This window comes from Rana temporaria, chromosome 4 (assembly GCF_905171775.1).
Source record: "Rana temporaria chromosome 4, aRanTem1.1, whole genome shotgun sequence".
Classification (NCBI taxonomy): Eukaryota; Metazoa; Chordata; class Amphibia; order Anura; family Ranidae; genus Rana; species Rana temporaria.
This window is the reverse complement of record NC_053492.1, coordinates 327,762,177-327,780,604: the sequence shown is the minus strand read 5'-3', so window position 1 is coordinate 327,780,604 and position 18,428 is coordinate 327,762,177. Positions and strand designations below refer to the sequence as shown.

General features: G+C 46.2%; 1 protein-coding gene across 2 annotated transcripts in view; it reads right to left on the bottom strand.

The window, feature by feature from the left end:
• LOC120937461 (protein unc-93 homolog A-like) overlaps nt 1-18,428 on the bottom strand; it is a 1,112,011-nt gene that overhangs the window by 925,331 nt on the left and 168,252 nt on the right. The window lies entirely within an intron of this gene.

The window sequence follows — 18,428 nt, the reverse complement described above, 5'->3', positions numbered from 1 at the left end:
CTAATGAAGCGTGACCCCATGTAAATGCATGACCGAACGAACGGCGCATGCGCGGGCATGCGCCCGCATGCTTAGTATCACGTCAAATTTACTCCCTAAGATACGCCGGCTCAATGCCTGTGACGTGAACGTAACCTACGCACAGCCCCATTCTCGTACGACTTACGTAAACAACGTAAAAAGATACACTTGTTCCGACGTCCATAATTTGCCTTACCTGCACCTCATATAGCAGGGGTAACTTTACGCCGGACGTAAGCCTTACGTAAACGGCATAGCGGGTGCAAGTACGTTCGTGAATCGGCGTATCTAGGTCATTTGAATATTCGACGCGTATCTTGTTTTCAGAATACCGCGTATAGATACGACGGCGCATCTATACACTTACGCTGCGTATCTGTACTTTTGGAAATGTCCTTGCAGTATTAAGCATTACCTTGGACTCACTAGCCCCACCTTCTGCCAGCTGTGGACAATTTTCAATCAATGCAGTCCATAAATAGGAAGTAATGCTATCACTCAGCGCCTGTTTATGTGGATTAGCTCCCTGGGTGTTCTGACTGCTTGTGATCTTGATTGTCGTCTTGAACTTCTGCCTGAATTTCTGACTACTCTCTAGACTGCTGAATTTGTACTTCACCGCCAGCTTGTGTATGACCTTTGCCTGCCTGACCACTCTCTGGATTTCAATCGTGTATTGCTTTGCCTGATTTGTTGCCAACCTAATCTGCCTGACTACGTTTTGCCTAAATCCTCAGCACACAAGTTCCACTCTGGACAGTACCAATCACAGATACCTTTACAGCCTATAAGATATAGGAGAATAAATAAAAGATTTTCCTGTTGCAGCACTATTATTTAGTGCTTTACCAGAAACTTATGAAGCCCTTGTCACAGCACTTGATGCACGTACAGAAGATGAACTGACACTGGAATATGATAAGAGTAGGGATGGACCAAACGACCCCCTGTTCGGTTTGCACTAGAACTTTAGAACATCACAAAAGAATGGAACCGAATAACGAACCCCTATGGCACCTTAACTGGAAAAAACTGACCTTTTTGAAGCCTTATATGAAAGTAATTAGGCATACAATTGTTATGGGGGTACTGCCCTGGGGGACATGTATCAATACGAAAAAGTTTGTAAAAAAAACATCCTTTTTTTAAATGAGCAGTGATTACTGATTCTTAAAGTGAAAGTATAAAAATTTAAAATAACAAAAAAAGAAGTCCTACAGAGATTTGTGATGTGCCGAACCCGAGCGCCCAGTAGACAGCATACAGTTCGACACTTCAGGTCTTTGTCCTTCTAAGAATTCAGTCCCCTACCACCAGAATCTGTCTATTCTTTCACTTCACTTCCCACCTACTCTCACTGAAGGAGTTCTTCCCCTGGCAGCTAGGAGAGTCCCTCAGCTCCATCAGTGGCGGTTCGTGACGGGTTTCACCAATGCCACTCAATAGAGTGTACTTATTGGGATGCTCCGGCCCAGGATTGGCCTCCCTGTCACCTCTCCCTCTATCCTCCCTGTCACCCATCTATTCGTTTCTAGTGCCTGCACCTCTTTGCTGGGTACATTCCTGTCTCTCCTTTAGTATGGAGGGTCTTCTCAGTGCTGACAGTTGCTTCCCTAGATTCAGAACCTGGGCTTCCAGGGAAACCATGTGCTTACATTTTGCACAGTAGTATTCGCCCTTGATCAGATGATCAAGGGACGCATACATGTCGCATCTCCACACACAGACATCGTACCTACTAATTTAATGAGAATTGGGTATTATACCCTGTCCAAATTACCTAACTACCTTCCTGAAACTAATACTCAACAATACAATGCACAGGTTCTCAACAAGGCAATACACAGGTACTCGTTGCCCACGTGCACTCGCAGACCACGTGCACTCACAGCCTACGTGCACTCAGAGCCTACGTGCACTCTCAGACCATGTGCACTCCTGTACTTACAATACACAGGTACACACTCACAATACACAGGTACTTTGACCCTGTTATAACCTCCTGTTTTCAACTCTGGTTTTTAACTCACCACTTAGTCCAGTTCTACTTGGTCTAAGTTCCAGCAAGCAAAAGGGTGGGAAGCTCAAAGATGAGCAGGCTCAAAATTAGTTCTACAGAAAGTTAAATAATCCTCAAGCACCTGTGACCAACTAGCCACTCCCCTTAATTAGTAGGCTGAAGGAAGGAAAGAAAAAAAGTCTGTTTAAAAAGTGACAGAAAAGGTGTTAAAAAAGCTGCAAGGAAAAACCCAAAAAAGAACCTAAAAATGCAAAAAAGCAATCACCAGCAGTCAAAAGCAAAACTTGTTCACACTCTCCACTCAAGGTTCACACTGTTAAGCTTCCAACCAGCAAGTCTGGCCCATCGTCACCACCAACTGTATGGAGATGTGGTGGCACAACAAGTTGAGTCCTGTCCTGCACCCTTTCCGAGTTACCCAGTGTGCTGTGAATGGAATATATCGTCCCCGACCATACTTGTTGGACCACGTGTCAGCAATAACGTGGACTTCATGGCTGACTGCCTTGACCATAGATGCCACAAAATTTTTAACCACATGATGGTACAGAGCTGGAATGTCCTTTCGTGAAAAGAAATAGCGAGAGGGAACCTGCCATTGTGGTACAGCACATTCTGCAAATTCACAGATGGGGACAGAATCCCCCAGATGAAAAGGAAGAAGTTGTAGAGCCAACAGCTTTGACAAGCTTTAATTTAGACACTGGGCATGTGGGTGGCATTGTCTTGTATTTTTTATTTTTTTTGTTGCAGCAGATGGGGCAGAAAAATTTGCCGGCTATAGTCTACAGCTGGTGGTGTGCAACTGGCAAATGTGCTGCAAGGAACTGGGACACCCTGTGCTATACCATCATCCCTGTAAGTGGAGGCTGCTAAGAGGTCATGAGATATAGTGGGGGCAGACTACGTTGAGTTAAGGGAAGGGACAGAATTGGGTCCCTTTTGTGTGGCTTTCCAGTGCTCTTGCCAATGGGCTAAGTGGTGAGAGGTTAAATGCCTTGTCAAGCATGTGGTACCCATATGGCTGGGGTTTTTTGCCACGCTTGAGAGCAGTGGCGTCACTAAGGGGGCCCCCAACAAATTATGCTGTGCCCCACCAATTAAAACTCATTTTTGTTTCTATATGTAGCGGGAGCCCTTGCTCAGGTCGCCGCCGAGTGGACACAGGCTCTCCTGAGAGACAGAGTGTCCTAACAGCTCCTGCAGGGGATTTCTCCCCCTTCCTCTGCTCACTGACACTGTGCAAAGCTGCATAGTGTTGCTCACGAATATTCGCATTGCGAATATTCGTTATGCAATATGCAATATTACGAATATGGCATATTCGAATATTCGCGAATAACTCGAATTTCGCGGCCAAAATTCGCCATTCCGAATATTCGTATTTTTTCAAATTTATTTTTAAAACAGATCACATCCTATCGACGTCTAAAAGCATTGCTGGTATGATTAGAGACCCTGGGCCGAGTAGCTAAGCTGAGGCGATCCTTTTATGTTGCCGAATATTCGCAATCGCGAATATTCGATTTCCGAATATTCGCGAATACTTTCTCCGCCCTTCTTTTGCATCAGAGCCAATCAGAGTTCTCCTACCACAGTTGTCAAAATTTCGCAATCAATTTCGCATTCGCATTAGCGAAATTTCGATAAAATATCACGAATATTCACAAATACTTTCTCCGCCCTTCTTTTGCATCAGAGCCAATCAGAGTTCTCCTACCACAGTTTTCAAAATCTCGCAATCAATTTCGCATTCGCATTAGCGAAATTTCGCAAAATTTTTTTTTTTATAAAATATCACGAATATTCGATTTTAGCGAATATTTCACGAATATTCGTCTATATATTCGTGATATATCGCGAAATCGAATATGGCGTATTCCGCTCAACACTAAAGCTGCATGCATAATACGATCTGCACTCGCATAGCCACGGCTGCCCGATCTGCTCCCTCTCCCTGCATCCTCATTGGGAGGGAGGAGAACGACATTATCTAAGTGACAGTGAAAAAACAGACTGATTTCTCCTGTCCGTAGGACAGGAGAATTAGCCTGTAAATTCTGAGACTGGTGGCTGCAGCTCTGTAAGAGTGTCTGTGACACTCTTACACCGCCTAGCGAACACACCTACCCCCCTTCACAGATGGGAGATCAGAGAAGAATACCCTCCTCCCACCTCTGCTCCTCCTCTGTCTTCCCATTCCATCTACACTATACTGGCGTACAGCTGTATCTGAAGAGAGGGAATGTGTGGGCGGGAAATATGAAAACCAGCAGCTGCAGATTCCTCTGTGTGCCAATGATGCCTGATCTTCCAGCCCGGATCTGTGGGTGTGTATGCACACTGCAGTACACTGTGATCACTGAACTTTCCTTATCTCCATCTGCCTCCCTTCTCACCCCCATCTGTCTCCCCCCCCCCATCTGTAGGTAGACCGTAGATGGTACAAATTTATTTCCTGCAACCACAGATTGCAGAAAATAAACTTGCATGATTCCCCCATCAGCACAGTCAGTGCTGATAGGGGAATCCCTTCCACTGAGCAATTGTATTCTCCTGACAAATAGCAATTATCACTAGCAGATATAGCAACCGCTAGCGATAATCATAAGAGAATCCGGCAGGGCTGGTTGTACCCAATTTGATCGATCAACTTGATACATTCAGCCTGTCCATTAATGGTTTAAATCTCAGCCTCGCTGAAAGGGCCGAGATTTAAACTGTCTATAACTGGTCTTAGCTCTTAGGCTGACCATATATTGATCACTTTTTTCCTTCAACTGTTAGGTTGAAGGAAAAAAATAAAATGTTCCAATTCCATCTACACTTTCCAGGTGGATGGGGGAAACCTCCCACTGTGGACCAGCGGCAGAACTACCTTTCCCTGCTAGGTCCTAATAGACTGTCGCCGCTGCCAATAGACAGATGCCAGACTAGCGCTGTCAATAGCTGCACATATGCTAAAAAAGGCCCAGACAGCTGAGCTATGGGAAGTGGGCCTCCATGCTTGATGCTGGGGCTATGACAAGAATAGCTGTGGACAAGGAGGCAGATTTAGCCACTCTGGCAGCTCCAGTGGACTGGGCGCTTTTTTTTGCTTGGATGATGGAGGATGAGGAGGATGAGGATGGTTTAATAAGCTAGTCCACCACCTCCTCTGTATTCTGTGGCTGGATAGCACAGGCAACATCACTAAACAGAGAATTGACCACGTCCACCTTTGCCTGTGGACACAGATGCTGTTGGCCCCCTCACAGTGCCATTGGAATGTCTGCCTCATCTTGTCGACCCCCCAGACATGATGAAGGGGGTGCTTATTAACCACTTTAATACCACCCACAGCACATATACTGCGGCAGAGCAGCTCTATTGCACGAAACAAAGTACCTGTCACACGCAGGTCCGGGGGGCCACAGAGAGGCAAAACGGGGATCTGCCTATGTAAACAAGGCGGATCCCCATTCTGACAGGGGACAACATGGAGATCTGCTGTTCCTAGTGATCAGGAACAGCGATCTCTGTGTTGTCCCAGTGAGCACAGCTCACACACAATTCGAACACACCCAGGGTACACAGTTAACTCCTTGATCGCCCCCTAGTATTAACCCCTTCTCTACCAGTGCAATTTATACATTGATCAGTGCATTTTTTACTGTAATAATGTCACTGGTCCCCAAAAAGTATCACTTGGGGTCAGATTTGTCCGACGCAATGTTGCAGTCCCGCAAAAAATCGCAGTTTGTTGCCATTATCAGTAAAAACATAAAAAGATAATAAAAGTCTGTAAAGCTATCCCCTATTTTGCAGATGCTAAAACTTTTGCCCAAACCAATCAATATACGCTTATTGCTATTTTTGTTTACCAAAACTATGTAGCAGAATACATATTGGCCTAAACTGATAAATAAATATTTTTTTTAAAAAAAATTGGGATATGTATTATAGCAGAAAGTAAAAAATATTGTTTATTTTTAAAAATTGTAGGTTGTTTTTTGTTTATAGTACAAAAAAGAAAAAACGCAAAAAGTCACACGATAGTGCAATTGTCAGTTAAAGCGACGCAGTGCCGTATTGCAAAAATGGCCTTGTCATTAAGGGGGTTAATCCTTCCAGGGCTAAAGTGGTTAACAAAATGTAATAATTGATTTGGAAATGTGTAATGAAAAGTGGTGTTTGGTGCACTTTAACCTGCCTGGCGGTATTCCAGAGTGTGGCTCGGGGTGGAATTTCAGTACCATTAGCGGTAACCCCGAGCCACACTCCGGATTGCATCGCTGGATAGTGATGTCCAGAACTATTCGCCGGCGAATAGTTCCCGGCGAACATAGCTTGTTCGTGTTCGCCACGGCGGGTGAACATATGCGATGTTCGGTCCGCCCCCTATTTGTCATCATTGAGCAAACTTTGACCCTGTACCTCACAGTAAGCAGACACATTCCAGCCAATCAGCAGCAGACCCTCCCACCTCCCGGACAGCATCCATTTTAGATTAATTTGGAAGCTGCGGTCTTAGTGAGAGGAGGGACAGCGTAGCTGCTGCTGATTTAATAGGGAAATCGATAGCTAGGCCAGTGTATTCAGTGTCCACTCCAGTCCTGAAAGACTCATCTGATCTCTGCTGTAAGGACAACATCCTGACAGCACCCCAAAAAGCCCTTTTTAGGGCTAGTACATCAGTCTGCTTTTTTTTTTCCTCTGTAATCTAATTGCAGTTGCCTGCAAGCGTGTGTCTCAGGCTCACAGTGTATACTGTGCCCACTTGCCCGGTGCCACCACTCATATGCTGGACAGCATCCATTTTAGATTCATTCGGAAGCTGCAGTCTTAGTGAGAGGAGGGACAGTGTAGCTGCTGCTGATTTAATAGGGAAATCGATAGCTAGGCCAGTGTAATCAGTGTCCACTCCAGTCCTGTGATATAAAGAAAAATTCAGCGCTGGAATAATAAACACAAAAAACAAAAGATTGCAAGCCAGCACTAAGGATAAATTCAAATAAAAAGTCCCAAAGTCAAATAGTGTATAAAACTCCACTCCAGTCCTGAAAGACTCATCTCATCTCTGCTGTAAGGACAGAGTCCTGACAGCACCCCAAAAAGCCCTTTTTTGGGCTAGTACATCAGTCTGCTTTTTTCCCCCCTCTGTAATCTAATTGCAGTTGCCTGTTAATAAATGTGATACATACTTGAAAAAAATTAATAAACAAATATATATAAAACACATGTAATTACTAAAGTAAAAAAGTCCTATAATACTGAGCTGTGTTACAGTGATGAGTTGCTCAGGTTGCTGTGCCAAACAAATTAAAAACTGTGATAATGAAACCAAGTCCTATTAATGTGTATTGACATTCAAGTGAAAGTTTATTTGCCAAGTAAATCCTCAAGTGATGCGTCTGTGCCAGTGAATAGCTGCCACCATCCCAAGTGGTTAAGCACCATTCCGAAAGGGCAGTACATGCGGATTCGCCGCAATTGCGATACCACTACTGATTTTCAATCTCAATCCCTGATTTTAACGGAAAAATTCAAAGAAAAAGGATATCATTCCCAGGCACTTGAAAAAACCACACTGGAAGTAATAAATATGGACCGGGACCAACTTTTGACTTCCAAGAACAAGACTCCTTTCTCAGGAAATTTGGCTTTCTTTTCGGGTTTTCACCGCCAATATCTTCATATTGAGAAAATTTTAAAAAAACACTGGCCCATCCTGCTCAAAGACAATGACCTGGCCGCAATTTTACCCCCTAAACCTAAATTTGTCTACAGAAGGGCACCAGGTCTTCGGAACATAATTGCCCCAAATGTACCTGATCCTCCTCCTCGACCTCCCACCTTTCTTGATGGAACAGGTTTCCATCACTGCACAAGGTGCAAATCATGTAAAAGTACGACAAGAAAAAACAGAAAAATAGTTAAATTCAAATCTAACATCACACAGAAAGAATACACTGTAAAATCACTTATAACTTGTGATTCACATCAAGTTACATATTTATTAGAATGCCCGTGTTCTCTTCAATATGTAGGCCGTACTACCAGAAAACTTAGAATAAGAATCAATGAACACGTGGCTAACATTAAAAATGGATTCCCCAATCACAGTGTATCCCGTCATTTTGACCAACATCATGATCGAGACCCCAGTAAGCTTTCTTTTGTTGGTATAGATAAGGTTAGCAGTCATTGGAGAGGCACCAACATGACACAGGCCATCTCCCAGAATGAGACCATGTGGATCCATCGTTTGGGGACGATGCATCCGCAGGGCCTCAACATTGAATTGGACTTGAACTGCTTCCTTACCAATTATTAAAATAGAGTGTTGAGTTTATAAAATACTTTAATTTTAAATTTACTATATGTGAATTATTTTTCTATTTATGGTATATTAATAATTTTTTTTAAATCTTTTTAATAGTTATTTACCAGTCAGGGTTTTCAACATTGTGGACTGATTGGATGGATACACCATCCAACAAATCCAGAGGCCCACTTATGTTTATTACCCTAAAACTTAAATTTTATAAATTCAATTTTATATTTCTACACATACCATTTTAAGTCTGTCTATATTAAATATAATAAGCCTTTTGTATTAACATTGGCTTTTAAATAAGTGTTTATTGTACATCTTTCAGCATGATTACATGATCATTGTTTTTATTACATTATTGCAGTAGGTGTGTAGTTACGGCTCCCGAGCATTCGATGTATATGTTATTAAGGTGCTATGACGAATGGTTCATTTTGCATTGTTAGCATCTGTCGCATTGAATCTACCACTGGGGCTGCCGTACACCACTCCCCGCCCACAACAATTGACAGACGTATACCAAACAAGCGTGGTTGGGTACGCCTCCTGAAGACGTTTACAACGAAACGTACGTCGGGGCGGTACCTAACCACGCACGCACATCGTCACTTCCTGCACCGCTGGTTCCCAACACTGCTGAGGTGGAACGCACGCCCGGACAACGAGCGCGGCATACAGCATCCAGGATCACTACTGTTACAACGCGAGTTAGCCCCAGTGCCGGGTTCAAGGCACCTTAAACGGTAGGCGGCCACTTGGCTCCCTCTGCATACTTTTTATTTAAATAAAAAACATATTACACTATGTTTGGCATCACTTCTGTTTTACATGCATAAACCGGGCATTTAATGAACATCGCAAGCACTACTGCCAGGACGGCATTAACTTTACAGGTGACCCTGTTACAAGCTGTAATGTTGCCTTTTTTGGTACCAAAGTAAGGGACATTACCATCTGGTAAGAAGCCATCCAATTCATTCACTTTTGGTGATAGTTTAAAGGTGAAGGTGGAAACATCACTCTACTTGAATATACAGCACGCAGCACTTTATCTGATTCAACAGCATGCAAATTCTCTCCATCACTTGGCAAATAGACTTTCACTTGAATGTCAATACACATTAATAGGACTTGGTTTCATTATCACAGTTTTTAATTTGTTTGGCACAGCAACCTGAGCAACTCATCACTGTAACACAGCTCAGTATTATAGGACTTTTTTACTTTAGTAATTACAGGTGTTTTATATATATTTGTTTATTAATTTTTTTCAAGTATGTATCACATTTATTAACTAGCGCACCCATTTCCACATATTTTCTCACTGTATAATCTTCCGATTATTACTGGGTAGCAGCTTAACACTGTATATAAATTAATTTAATTTATTGGCGCGAGATACCATACAAACAATTGCAGTTGCCTGCCAGCGTGTGTGTCAGGCTCACAGCTTATACTGTGCCCACTTGCCCAGTGCCACCACTCATATCTGGTGTCATAGTAGATTACATTTAAAAAAAATAAATGTTTTTGACTGTAATCGAATAGCAGTTGTCTGCAAGCGTGTGTGTCAGGCCTACAGCGTCTACTCTGCCAACCTCTGCCAGTGTCACCAGTGCCACTCATATCTGGTGTCATAGTAGATTACATAAAAAAAAAACAATTTTGACTGTAATAGAATAGCAGTTGTCTGCAAGCGTGTGTGTCAGGCCTACAGCGTCTACTCTGCCAACCTCTGCCAGTGTCACCATTGCCACTCATATCTGGTGTCAGAGTAGATTACATTTAAAAAAAAACAACAATTTTGACTGTAATAGAATAGCAGTTGTCTGCAAGCGTGTGTGTCAGGCATACAGCGTCTACTCTGCCAAATTCTGCCAGTGCACAGTGCCACTCATATCTGGTGTCACAGTAGCTTGCACGCATAGTACAACTAAACTAATCTAAAAAAAAAATGACAGGCAGAGGCAGGCCACCCCGCAGGGGCTGTTGTGGTCGTAGGTGCTGTGATTCCCTTTGGCCCTAGAATAATGTCCAGTGTTCAGAGGCCACGTTCCCTGAACTCAAAGTTCTGAGGACATCGTTGACTGGCTAACACAGGACACCCAATCTTCTACAGCTTCCGCTCGGAACCTTGACGCACCATCCTCCTCCAGCTCAGCTTCGGGCACCTCTCAAGTTACCACTCGCCTGCCTGGCGCCACCACCAACACTAGCACCACAGCTGCTTCACTTGATCTGTCAGAGGAGTTATTTACACATCAGTTGGAAGAAATGAGTGATGCGCAACCATTATTGCCAAAGGATGGAGATAAAAGGGATATGTCTCAGTCAGGAAGCATTACACACATGGACGTACGGTGTGATGATGAGGATGTTGTACCCACTGCTGCTTCCTTTGCGGAGTTGTCAGATACAAGTGAAACGGTTGATGATGACGATGTGTTCGTGGATGTCACGTGGGTGCCCGCTCGAAGAGAAGAAGAACAGGGGGAAAGTTCAGATGGGGAGACAGAGGGGAGGAGGAGACGTGTTGGAAGCAGGGGGAGGTCGTCGCAAAGAACTAGTGGCACAGTCAGACAGCATGTATCGGTACCCGGGGTCAGCCAGACAGCACACCAATCAACGCATGCTGTTCCCACCACCAGAATGCTGTCATTGCAAAGCTCAGCAGTGTGCCATTTTTTTTGTGTATCTGCCTCTGATAACAGCGATGCCATTTGCAACATGTGCCAAAAGAAACTGAGTCGTGGGAAATCCAACACCCACCTAGGTAGGAGAAGGGATCACCGCTCCAGGTGGGTCACTATGTAGAGATGGACTGACTCAGGATACCGTGGGTGCTGGCGATGCACTGACCATGCATAAGATACGAAGAAAGAGGATGGATAGCCGCACTCCAATGACCAAACGGTTGTCTTTTATTCAAAAAAACACAGCAAGTACATCACTTCACAAGGTGCAACAAAGGAACAGGTAGATAGCCGACAAGTTTCGCACTAAAATTCCCAGCTGTCCTAGCACCACGGTCATACAAATACTCGTTGATGGCTTTTTCTTGTTGGAGCAGGCGGTCGAACATTAGGAGTGTTGAATTCCAACGTGTCGGGCTGTCACAAATCAAGCGCCTTACTGGCATGTTGTTTCGCAGCTGGATATCTGAAAAGTGCACCATGGCCGTGTAGGAATGCCTGAAATGGCCACACACCTTCCTGGCATGCTTGAGGACATCCTGTAAGTCTGGGTACTTATGCACAAAGCGTTGTACAATCAGATTCATCACATGTGCCATGCACGGGACATGTGTCAACTTGCCCAAATTCAATTGCTTCCGTTGTCACACACTACTTTGCCGATCTCCAGTTGGTGTGAAGTCAGACACTGATCCACCTGTGCGTTCAGGGCGGACAGGAGTGCTGGTCCGGTGTGACTCTCTGCTTTCAGGCAAGTCAACCCCACGACGGCATGACACTGTCGTATCCGTGATGTGGGATAGCCCCTGGGGAGCTGGGGGGTGCAGTTGATGTTGAGCAAGACGCAGCAGCAGAAGAGGACTCAACCGAGGAGGTTATCGAAGAGGATGGAGTAGGAGGAGTAGAGGAGGTGGCAGCAGACCTGCCTGCAAGTCGTGGCGGTGTCACCAACTCCTCTGCAGAGCCACGCATTACATGCTTGGCAGCCGTCAGCAGGTTAACCCAATGCGCAGTGTAGGTGATATACCTGCCCTGACCGTGCTTTGCAGACCAGGTATCAGTGATCAGATGGACCTTTGCCCCAACACTGTGTGCCAGGGATGCCATGACTTCCTTTTGCACAATAGAGTACAGGTTGGGGATTGCCTTTTGTGAAAAGAAATTTCGGCCGGGTACCTTCCACTGCAGTGTCCCAATAGCTACAAATTTTTTGAAGGCCTCAGACTCCACCAGCTTGTATGGTAAAAGCTGGCGGGCTAAGAGTTCCGACAAGCCAGCTGTCAGACACCGGGCAAGGGGGTGACTCTGTGACATTGGCTTCTTATGCTCAAACATGTCCTTGACAGACACCTGACTGTGGGCAGATGAGCAGGAACTCAAGGTGAGAAACGTAGTGGCGGATGGTTGAGAGGGGGCAAGGAGGACAACAGTGGTTGACGTGACTGAAGATGCTGCACCAGGAGGAGGATGGTGGCTTTTAGCTTGTGTGCTGCTTGCACTCGTCATCATGTGTTGATCCCATAGGCGTTTGTGATGTGCGATCATGTGCCTTCGCAAAGCAGTTGTACCTAGGTGGATTTTGGATTTCCCACGACTCAGTTTCTTTTGGCACAGGTTGCAAATGGCATCACTGTTATCAGAGGCAGACACACAAAAAAAATGGCACACTGCTGAGCTTTGCAATGACGGCATTCCGGTGGTGGCAACAGCATGCGTTGATTGGTGTGCTGTCTGGCTGACCCCGGGTGCCGATACATGCTGTCTGACTGTGCCACTAGCTCCTTGCGACGACCTCCCCCTGCTTCCAACTCGTCTCCTCCTCTCTCTCTCCCCATCTGAACTTTCCCCCTCTTCTTCTTCTCTTCGAGGGGGCACCCACGTGACATCCCCGGACACATTGTCATCATCAACCGCTTTACTTGTATCTGACAACTCAGCAAAGGATGAGATCCTTATGAGGATAGCTGCCCAGGTGAATACCATTGGTCATGAGGTCAGGACCCCCCAGGACATTAAAAAAAAATGAATGACCTGCGGGGTGTGGTGAGAAACAAGCTTGCCAAGATCAACAAGCATTCCAGGGGCACTGGAGGGGGGCCACCTTGTCCGATTCGGCTGACTGAAGAGGAGCAAGTGATTTGCCGCTGCCTTCAGAGGGAGCAGGTGGAGGGCCTGGAGTGCTACGACACAGGTGAGCCGGCCATGAGGACAGGTAAGTGTGTTTTATCTCCTATCTGGTGTGTAGCATGTTTGGGGGGGGGACATGTGACAAGTGTGTGGGTCCACCAACATGTGAATGTTTTGTGTCATCCACAGGTGTGCAGGAGGGAGCGGGGCCATCCGATGCTGCCAGTGGCCGTCCTACGCCATCCCCTGAGCATCCTGATTCTGAGGCTGACCCCCTGGGAAGCCAACAGGCCTTGGTGGAGGGGAGTGGGCTGTCCTCAGTGCAGGAGGTGGTTGAGGAGGAGGTGGTCCATACAGATCAGGATGTGTTTCTCTTTTTGGAGGATTCGCATGTGGTGGCAGGACCATCCCAAACAACCACCCGCATCATCTCCAGCCCCTCAGAGTCCTCTAACACCCTCTCCAGTCCCTCCCGTCCCATCCCCCTCATCTCCAGCCCCTCAAGGTCTTCCCCCTATGCAAGGGCCCCAGCCACTCCTGTCCCCAGGAAGGCAACCCATAAGACAAGGGGTGCGGCAGAAATGCTGCAACAAAATCTTGCCAGGCAGCAGGACCAGCAAAGCCGCCATATGGGGGAACTCGTGGTGGAGTTGAGGCGCCTATCTGACAGCCTGGCCTCCTCGGGAGCAGTACCTGATGTCATCCAGGATGTCGCTGTAAACAGTGCAGCCACAGTCACCTGCCTCGGGGATCTGCAGACGACCACGGCTGAACTTGTGGGGGAGGTCAGGTGCCTTACAGTGGCTGTACAGGCCCAGACAGCTACCCTGGAGGCTGTGCTCAGCCGCATAGCGGTGGCTTTGGAGGGCAGACAGGCAGCCAGGGAGGGACCTGGGGACAACTGAGGCTCCCCCAGGCAAGTGAGGGCCAGGAGCCTGGGCACCAGGCGTAGCCCAAGCCGGGGCAAGTGATTTTTTTTTCAGTTATGTTTGCTCTGGTTAAGAGCTTTTTTATTTCTATTTAATCTGGTTAATAGCTTTTTTATTTCTATTTGCTCTGGTTAAGAGCTTTTTTATTTCTATTTTTTTTATTGCTGCACACAGGCAGTAGTGCAGAGTACAGTGTGAATGGTGTGTGAATGTGGGGGGGTGACACTCCTGGCAGTAAGGGGTGTCACCCTCGGTCGCTGGGGATAAGTTCTCCCCAGGTCCGTATGAATGATGTAAGAATGGACAGCAACATCATTGGGGCCTTGACGCGGCGTTGCTGCTCCCTAGTACCATGCGGGGTACTTCGGTCTAATCCAATGTGATGTGGATGTGGGGTGTGTGTGCTAGGGACCACAGTGGTGTGCATGCATGCATTCTCATTGTGCCATGATTAATGTGTGTGTTTAACGTTCAAAGATTCTTTCCACGAGACATCTCCTGACTGCTGTACCATCAGCAGACGGGGTAGCCTCGGTTAGGGGGGGATTGTGTGGTTCAGGGGTCAGGTCATCAAGTATGTCAATCTCCAGGCCCTTTCTCACGGCGAAGTTGTGCAGCATGCAACATGCAGCGATGATCTGGCACACAAAGTTTGGGGAATACAACAGGGTTCCCCCAGACTTATCCAGGCATCGGAAACAGGACTTCAGGAGGCCAAATGTGCGTTCCACCACTCCACGGGTACGTGCGTGTGCTTCATTGTATCTTCTCTCTCCTCTGGTTTGGGGGTTCCGGAATGGAGTCATGAGATGGGGCCCAAGTGCATATGCCGCGTCACCTGGAAGGGAAAAGACAGGAGGATGTTAGTCATGCATGTGCCCCTCGTGATGTCTGCATCATGGGGGGGGGGGACAGTCATGCCTGACACCCATGTCACTCACCAACCAGCCAGCTGTCCCCATACACGTTCTGTTCAAATTCTGTTGGGATGTTGCTTTGACGGTATATGAAGCTGTCATGGCTGGATCCTGGGTGTTTGGCACGGATGTGCCATATGAGGTATTTGGCATCGACTATCACCTGTACATTTATGGAATGCCAATGCTTCCGATTGCGATAAATGTGCTCTGTGTCATGGGGAGGGTGTAGTGCCACATGGGTGCAATCAATGGCCCCCACGGTGCGTGGGAATCCGTCAATTAGGAAGAAATCACGCATTGCCCTCCTGGGTGGGTTTGATGATTTGGTTGGCCATGCATCTTAGGATTGCGGGGACAACCTGGTGCACACATCTGCTCATGCTGGTTTGTGATATCCCAGCCACGGCTCCACTTGTACGCTGAAAAGAACCAATGGCAAGGAAATGCAGTGTTGCCAGGACCTTCACCAGTGGCTGCACTGCATGTGAGCGGTGTGTTGGGCTGGTGATGTCATCCTGCAGGGCTCTGGTAATTTCCAGGACAGCAGCAGGGCTGAATCTGAAACGGCGATACACCTTCAAATCACCCATGGCAAAGAAGCTAATGCGCGGTGGGTATATCCTCTCCTGTGCCCTCTCACGTGCCCTCCTCCTCCTCCTTCTACGCGCCTCTGCACACACTAGTAGTGCTAAGACCAGGCCTGCCCCTGGCATGTTGGCATACGAATGTGTTGTCCTATAAGTGTGGTTGCTCAGCTCGCCCGGGATGGTGTTGCTGTATTTGCTTTCAAGCTGACTTACTCAGGTCTGGGGCAAAGTTACCCCTGCTCTATGAGGGGTAACTTTAGGCTGGCCATTCGTCTTACGCGCACCGCGCGTAGGTTCGGGAATCAGCGCATCTACATCATTTGCATATTTGAATACTAATTCAATGGAAGCGCAGGATGCCATCAGCGGAAATATGCGCCTACGCTGTGTAAACTTAAACAAGTTAAGATGGACGGGAGAAGCCTTGTTTCTGGCGTATCTGGTTCTGTGACTACGGCGCATAGATACGACGGCGCATTTTTACACTTACGCCGCGCATCTCCATATACGCCGGCGTAACTTCTTTGAGAATCTGGCCCTTATTTTGCAAAATGTATTTTTATGTTACATATGTAACTCTGTCACTCACTCACGTTTGGATGGAGAGATGCATTTACAACTTCAGAGGGTTTACATTTATCTGTATATATAGAGATATATTATATCTTATATGCAGATTGAACCTCCTGGAGAGATGAAAAAATATATATGTATGTAATTATATTGAGGTTATAGTATGTTTGAGAGAACATTAATGCCCTATTATAAAGTTCCAAGGTTTATTTGAGTGATCTGAGTGCAGCATATATGTGCACTAATGTGGCCCCAGTGAGTTTATTACTGTGAAACACCGCAGGTGTGTGCGGTACTGGTAGCAGGAACATGAGGTGTTAACATTGCAGTAGGCGTGGCTGTCACAATATGAACACTATTTAACACTGACTTGTAACCTGCGAGATTGCGCTCTCAGAAGAAGTCGAAAGGACGAAACGTCAGGGCGCAATCTCGCGATATTTTGATACACGTACGCCTGACGCTGTGGTTCAGCTGCGCTCCAACTAGGAGAGTGATCGGGTGTGCTAGCGGTAAACGCTCGCATTCACGAGGTATCTATCACCCTCTGTGAGACGCTGACCGGCTGAAAGGCATTACACTCTGTATCTGTTACTGCTCTGTGGAGCTTTTTTTGTTGCTGTTTGTATGCATGATTTTTTAATGGCATGTTAAAATAAAAGTTTTTTAAATGGTATCACACCATATCAAGCTTTTTTTATGTGCCCTGACACCGGATGGTCATTAGGAGTACTGCATGCTGCTAGAATATCATCTCCATGAGGAAGAGGGAATTCGATGACATTACTGTTCAAAGCCTGTTTTAACATCAATCTGGTGAGTAGACATCCTTGAGGGGACATTGTCACTGGATTTTCGCATGTTTTGCTCGGCTCACGAGTGATATCACCAATCATGGACAGTTGAAATTGTCTTGAAGAGCACCCCTTTCTGTCACGGAATATTTGTGCACCCTCTGATCTCTGGAGAACTTTCTTACCTTTATTTATCTCTTTGAATGTGAATGAGTGATCAGATTTGAACTGTGCTCTGATCACTAGCGCTGCTGTATTTTATTGATAGAGACTTTTGATGTTTTTTTTTATTATTTTTATCACTATTTTACTATGTATACATGTTTTGTTTTATTTTGAGCAGCTGCTTTATCCATATCCTAGCCATAGGATATAGATAATTTTATTTGCAGAGTTGTAAATACCTATAGCCCCATAAGCGCCGAGAGTGTGAAATTAGGCCTATTTTCCCACAATTTGTTTTGTATATTACAATTACAGCCACCTATTTTTCATGTAGTTCTAACATCGTAGTGCTTACTCTTTTACCTTTTGATACCAATAAATTAAATAAATTGTATCATTGTTCTCCTTTTGATCATTACAGTGTTGCTCAAAGTAACCCTTTTAGGCCTCTGCTGGCCGAAAATTTCCCTTCCCTTGGTCCCCTTCCCCTTTTCCCTTCCCCTTGTTTTTCCCTTATTTTCTGATTACAGTTTTGGTTACAGCAAAATCTTGTAAAAAAAATGTACGATCTTCTATAGGAGGTGACACTCACCATCTATACAATAGTGGATACTTGTGCAATACCCTCCCCCATTTCCCTTGTTTAAATAATATTGATGGCAGAGAGAGCAGACGTGTGAGACTTCAGCTCTGTCTTCCGAGTGGCACCCGGCAGGCATCCCAAATCCGATTTGCACTGGACTAACTTCTAAAAATTCCCCACGGCAGTGGGAACATTCCAGGCTGGCATCCATGGTGGAATACGGGCCACCCGTGCCAGCATCTGCGGCAGAACAGCAGGCCAGATTTCAGATGGCAAGATGGCTCCAGGACACAGGCAGAGCAGCACGGCATGCTGCTGCAGCCACCCATCTCCACTCCTCACAATAAATCACAGGCTCTGGTGAGTGAATCTGCCACTGCTCCCCACGGTGCACAGGCAGACCCCCTGCAGTCTCAGGAATCCCCCATAGACAGGAGGATGGCTCAGGCCCCGATTCCCCTCCTGCTGAGCCCACCCTGGCCTCTATCATGCATGCTATACAGGACTGCAAGTCCTCTCTCACTGTACAGATTGCATTAGTCCGCATGGACTTTTCTCTCCTGAAGCAAGATGTGCAAATTTAAGGGACAGAGCTGGGAAGGCTGAAGAACGTATCAGCTCCCTTGAGAATGTTGTCCACCCCTTAGCTGTTACAGTGAGGGACCTAACGGGGGAAATTGCGACCCTCCGCGCCAAAATC